The sequence below is a fragment of the Coptis chinensis genome, chromosome 1, assembly GCF_015680905.1.
Source record: "Coptis chinensis isolate HL-2020 chromosome 1, ASM1568090v1, whole genome shotgun sequence".
Taxonomy (NCBI): domain Eukaryota; kingdom Viridiplantae; phylum Streptophyta; class Magnoliopsida; order Ranunculales; family Ranunculaceae; genus Coptis; species Coptis chinensis.
Window position 1 is genome coordinate 78073935 of NC_141456.1, and position 7050 is coordinate 78080984.

The window sequence follows — 7050 nt, forward strand, 5'->3', positions numbered from 1 at the left end:
CCTTTGAGCATATTCTGCCCACTGAATGAAAGTAGCATTGTACTGCATAACAACTTCACTCTCCTTGAAGAAGAGTTGCCAATAGAAGAAACTCAAAATCAAGTGACTAAAGAGTTGGAAACTATTGAAACTAGATGGTCTGATATGGTGGAAGCGGAGGCTACTACCATTACACAATTGGCTAGTGGTACAACTACCGGAGCCAAAAGAGGAAGGAAGAGAAAAAATGACCCGACAAAAGTCACTATGTCTGGACCCCCACAGTTCAGACAAGAGCACTTGCATTGATGCAAACCCCCAACCCTCTTTAATGCATACATTATATTGGAACATAAAGGGGGTACGAAAGGATGAATCTGTTGCTAGAATAAGAGACTTAGTTAAAATCTATATGTTCGGGGTTATATGCTTAGCTGAACCACTGGTGAAGTCTGAAGCTGATTCTGTTTTGAAATTGGGACTAAATGATTATGAGGATTCTTTCTTTCACAATGATGAGTTGGAGAGAACCGGAAATCTTTGGGTCTTGTATAGAAGAGGAGTGACAACGGCATTGATCAATAGTTCTAAACAACAAATTTCTATTCTGACCAATGACCTTTTCCTAACTTTTGTTCATGCTAGTTGTTTTATTAGAGGCAGATGACAACTTTGGAGTGAAATGGAGTTAATGCAACACTCAGGGCCCTGGATGGTTGCCGGAGACTTCAACTGTGTCCTTAGTTACCAGGAGAAAAAAAGGGGCTTAAAGCCTAACAGATAAGCTATGGAGGAGTTCTTCAATGCTCTCAATTCTTGCAACCTTCTCGAAGCTCAACACAGTGGTATGAAATTTTCTTGGTGCAATAACCAACGAGGAGGGAGACGAATGGTTGCCAAGCTAGATAGAATATTCATTAATGATTTCTAGGCGAGATCTTTTGTAGGGTGGAAATACAAAACTCTTTCTAGAGTTGGCTCAGATCACTCCCCTCTCTGTGGTGAATTGTCTTACATTCCTAAACCAGAGAATACACCCTTCCGGTTCAATATTTTTTGGGCTTCACACCCTTCGTTTGTGGAACTGGTTAAACATAGTTGGAATCAAGACACAAATGGACTGCCTATGATCAAACTTATGAGTAAACTCCAACGGCTGAAGCAAGATCTGAAAATATGGAATAGGGATGTTTTTGGCATGGTGGAAATGAATATAAAAAAGGCACAGGTAGATTTCAACATTGCTCAAGTAGAATCCGATCTACAGCCTGACAATATGAATCTCTTAGGGGTACTGACACAGAAAGAGAGCATTCGAAAGCAAGCCATGGCAAACAAGGAAACAATGTGGAGATCCAAGTGCAAAGAGAAATGGACATGTAAAGGGGAAAGGAACTCAGACTACTTTCACACACTATACAAAATTAGACAAAGCCATTCCCTCATCACCGAGCTCCAAACTGAGGAGGGCGAGTTCCTAATCGATCAAGCTTATATTAAAGACCACATTGTGCAACACTACACAAATAAGTTCAAATTCCACCCGAACATCAAAGATTTAGACTTGCTTGACGCTATCCCTCACCTCATCACGTTGAATGATAATCTGGTCCTAGATGCCATTCCAACTTATGAGGAGATATAAAAGACCATTTTCTCCATGGACCCAGACAGCACCCCGGGGCCTGACGGTTTTCAAGGGTGTTTCTTCCAGCAGTGTTGGGCCATTGTTAAAGCTGATGTGTGTTATGCATTGCAATCTTTCTTCCTGGACCTAAGACTTCCTAAAAGATTCAATTCAAACTTCATAACTCTCATCCATAAGGAGACTAATGCTTTGAAACTAGGTCAATTCAGACCTATTTGTATGGGGAATTTTGTTATGAAAGCTATATCTAAAATGTTGCAGCTGAGAATTAATTCCATTTCTAGCAAGTTGATCTCCCCTGAACAGACGGGCTTTCTACCAGGCAGAAGCATCCATTCAAGTATCGGACTTGCATCTGAGATGATAAATGAACTATCCACCAAAAGATTTGCAGGGAATGTGGCGTTGAAAATTGATATCTCTCAAGCTTATGATACCTTAAGCTGGGACTTTCTCTGGGATGTCCTACGGAAATTTGGGTTCTGTGAGATTATCATTAACTGGATATCGAGCATTATGAGCTCTGCAAATCTCTCTATCCTTATCAATGGAGGACCGTGTGGTTTCTTTAAGGTGGAAAGAGGGGTAAGGTAGGGTGACCCTTTGTTTCCTATTTTGTTTGCCTTAGCAGAAGATGTCTTGAGCAGAGGAATTTCTAGACTTCACGTCCAACATAAAATTCTCCCAATGCTCACTCTCAAAGGTTACAAATGCCCGAGTCACCTTCTCTTCGTAGATGATATTCTTATTTTCTTCAATGGTCATATGAGAAGCATTAGGCAGATTTCTGATTTTCTCCAGAGATATCAAGAGGCAGGTGGGCAATAGGTTAACAAAGTCAAGAGCAAACTACTAATGGGTGGCATGTCACTTGCCAGACGAAGAGCTATTACTCTAGAAATGGGGATTGAAGAAGGACGCTTCCCAGAGAAGTATCTAAGCGTACTGATAAGAGCCCAAAACTGTAGTTTTAACCCTTTAATAGTCATACTTTTGGACCAATTATGTGAGTAATAATTAAGAGTTAACACCGACATTCGTGTTTTATGCATTTCAGCTTCAAAGTCCATTATGTGCAGAAATGTGCCACTTTAGTGAGATAAAGGAGAAAAGGTCGGTTACTAAGGAGTTCCGTGATTAAAGGCCAAGATTCAAGAAGATAAAGCCTTCCTAAAGCCCGGTCAAAAGCTGAAAAGTCGACACGGGCTGAAGCAAACAAAGACACAAGTCGCCAAGAGAACTTCGAAAAGCCGTATCTTTGGACTCAGACCTCGGAATTGGGCCTACCTTATGTCAAAACGACCGGCTCGGAAAGAGCTTTCCAATGGTCTAAGCCTTGACCCAATCAGAGGAGCAGAAGTGGACGAAAAGTCTGTAGAAGCCAACTGCAGCTGAAGAGGCCTTTTGGATCGAAGATTGGGTTTTGGGCCGATTCTCGGCCCAAAACATGGCTCCAAGCCCATGCACGATTTTTGGATCTGAAAGTATAAAAACCAAAGTTTAGCTCTTTGTTAATGGTAGCTAGTTAGACCTAAAATAATATAGATAATTCTAGATCTGTTTTCATTAATTAAATTAAGCTTTAGTTCCATTTTAAATTCTTGTTTTAGATTAAGTCTTTGAATCATTGTTCTTGATTGATTAGATAAATAAAATAGTTGTTTTCGCAATTTCGAATTGTGTTATTTCAATTTATAGATTTGATTTTAATTCTTGTTGATTATCATTCCGTAGTTTAAATAGATTAAACCATTGTTAGTTAATTTAGTTAAGTTAGAATTTTAATATGATGGGTAGTTATAATGAAATGGGAAATGATGGTTTGATGACTCAAGGCTAAAACCTCCATTAGAGGGGTTGATGAAGCCTTGATGAAAACTTAGTGGTATAGTGTAGAAACATTGTAGAATCTATTCCAATCTAGAAGGTCGTGATTCGCCATGAGAATGGGTGGACGACCTCACATGCTAGTTAGTACTCGGTAGAAATGCCATGAACACTAGGGATTAGAACTCGAATTTCTTGTCGTAAGAACGTAAGAATCGAGATACAAGAATCTATGTTAGGCTATTAAGTTGGATTCGAGGTGGATTCAATTCCCCTCTAATCCTTTATCTAGATTCAAGCACAATCATATTTCCATAGCATTCGTAGTTAAATTCAAGTAATCAAATTCAGTAAGTATCGTAGTATATCACCTTCGTAAAGCTCTCATTGACTTAAGACCGACTAATTAGATTAGAAAACAATTACATGCTAGAGCACTAGGAGTGGAACGAATTCGTTACTCCACTCTATTTCGATAGACTTGAGAGTAGGAAACTTTGATAAACAAATAGTATCATCAAGATTAGTTTTAGTTTACTTACGTTTTGAGTTTCATCGTTCATTTCGTAGGTAGACTATTCAATTTTAGCATTTATCAAATGGTGCCGCTGCCATCTTAGTTGCACTTTAGCATTGTTTTCATAGTAGAATTAGTCATTTTTAAGTCCCATTAAACCCACCCACCCTTGTTTGATTCATATTGTGGTTATTCGTTTCAGCGTTGAAAAAATTCCGGGAAAAATTACACGGAGCGCGATCGCGCCTATACGGAGCGCGCCTGCGCCCTATAGTCTGGACTTTGAGCGACCGCCCTCTTCTGGCGAACCGCCTCACTTATCGGACTTCGAGCGACCAGCCCCCTCTTACCAAAGCGACCCAGCGCCACGCTTGGCCGGACTAGGAGTGACGCCGCTTCTCTCTCGAGCGCACCTGCGCCTCTAAGCAAAAATTTTTGCGGATTTCTACAGTTTGTTTCAACTTCGATTTTGTAAGTTTTTCAGTGTTCTAACTTGTTATTTACATGAACACGCGTAAACAAGACGCTATTCATAAGCGAAGCAAAGGACGCTTTCAGGTATTCCTTTCTTCCATACCTCGCGATCTCTAGTTAGAGGTTCATACTAATATATCAAGATTGTTTGGTTGTTTTTTGTGTTTAGACTTAGACTTGCATGAGATTAAGGTCCGGTGGGAGAAAAACACCGAACGTAATTAACCGTCAACAAACAAACATATCGAGTATACCAATCATAACACCTCTAACTACTATTCCACCAACCATACCGACATAATGGGTGAAGAAAGAGAGACTCCTCTCTCCGACTTCTACAAAGCTTTTGGCGATAGCCCTAAATCTTGCATCGTTCTAGCAGACCCGATTGGGGATTTTGAATCCCCAAACATATTTAATTTGTTACCCGTTTTCCATGGTTTAGGCCATGAAAAACCTTACCAACACACGTCGCCGGATTGAACAAGTCCTTACAACATTCCATCATCCTACGGTTGGTGCGGAACAAATTAAACCGAGGGTATTTCCTTCACCTTAGCCGATAAAGGCGGCGTCTTGGTTAGCGCCCAAGCGCTAACTCTGTGGACTCGTGGGCTAAACTTGTTCAGCTATTTATGGAACATTTTTACCCACCCCTAAAGACGGATGAAATGCTTTCCAAGATTCATTTCTTCCGACAGAACCCTCATGAATCATTTTCTGAGGCTTGGAATCGTTTCACCGATCCGCTAATAGAGTGTCCACACCATAACCTAACAAAAGACACGTTAGTTAGTTTGCCTTTTTCAAAGGACTTCAACATCACCATAAAGAAGTCCTTGACATAATGAATGGGGGTAGTTTCCTAAGTAAAGGAGCCTCAGAGGCTTATAAATTTTTAGAAGAACAAACTAAACGTAATAACAATGGGGAGTGATGATATCCCCGCCTCGCTAGTTCTTCTTCAACAGTTAAAGGCGCCGGTATGTTTGAGATGAAACCCGACCTTAACTTAAAAATTTAATCGAATCTCTAACTAAAAAGTAGAGGCTATTTCTATTCAACAAAAGCCTATTCCGTCATGAATGTCAACTCCAACCCATGTAATTTCTGTTTGAGTCCCGAGCACCCCGACTCCTATTATCCTCTAAGCCTATGAACAATAACAATTAGAGCAAGATAATGTTTGCTCCATTAATAACTATCCTATTCCTAATGCCCCATGGAGACAACATCCCAACTTTAGTTGGCGAAACAATCAACAAGTTACAACTCCAGGGTTTAATAACCAAAATGGTAGGCAAACAAACAACTATAATCAAGCTCCACCTAGGCAAGGACGGGGACAAGGTCAGGAAATTATAATAATTATAACAACCAAAGCTTAAACCACGACAAGGTGTAGCACGAGGTCAGAATAATTATAATAATTATAATACCAATAGAGGTATCGTTCCGGTTAACAATAGTAACTATCAAAACCCACCCATAAATAATCAACGTGAGATAGTTCCAGTGGCACCACCTATGACTACTACACCTACACAACCGGACCGTATCGACGCCTTTATACAGGTTACCCAACAACTTTTCCAATCAATGACTCAATCAAACCAACAGATATTACAATCCATAAATCAGGGCATACAACAATTAGCCCAAGAGAAAGCCCAACCAAAAGGCGTGTTTCCAGGACAAGCGATACCAAACTCTAAAACAACAAACACAGCCTTTGAGGTAAACGGTAATACTAGTACGGAAACGACAATAGTAGGTGACCTAAATGCCATCACCACTCTCCGCTCTGGAAAAGTGGTTGATAACAAAATAACTATGCCTATAGTTACCCCCCCATCACCCTCCCTACACCGGATATCGAACTAGATCTTTGAAATAGAAACCGAAGAACCTACCTTTGTAGAGGTACCCGGTTAAACCACAACCTAAGAAACGAAAGCCAAGGTTACACATCAAGTCGAGCCATACGCTAACTATAGAGTTTAAACCACCATTCCCAAAAATTAGCCATGCTAACGGGGATACCAACCGAGGAGATTAGGAACGTTTTCAAAAATCTAACGATAAACCTTCATTTTTTCGAAGCTATTAAAAGCTACCTAATCACGCTTAAGTTTCTTAAAGAGTTGTGCACTACTAGGCGAAGACCAACATACCGAAAAGACGTCTTTTTAACTGAACAATTCCCAACTTTATCCTAAAAATAATGGAATTGTTAAGTACAAGGACCTCGGTAGATCCCCATGTAAAATGCACCTTAGGAGATTCCCACACGACGATCGCTTTATTAGACACGGGGCGAAAGTGTTAACTTACTCCCGTATTATTTGTATAAACAAATAGGTCTACAGGAATGCAACCTACAAAAATAACGTTGCAATTAGCGGACGTGTCTATTAAGTATCCTAAGGGTGTAGTGGAAAACGTGCTTGTTAAGGTTCATGATTTCTACTATCCCACGGATTTTGTTATCCTCGATACGTAAGTCACTAATGACTGCACCGATCATGTTAGAAGCTTTTTTTTAGCAACCGCCAACGACTTATTAATTGTCGCGATGGTAAGATGTCCTTATCTTTTGGCCATC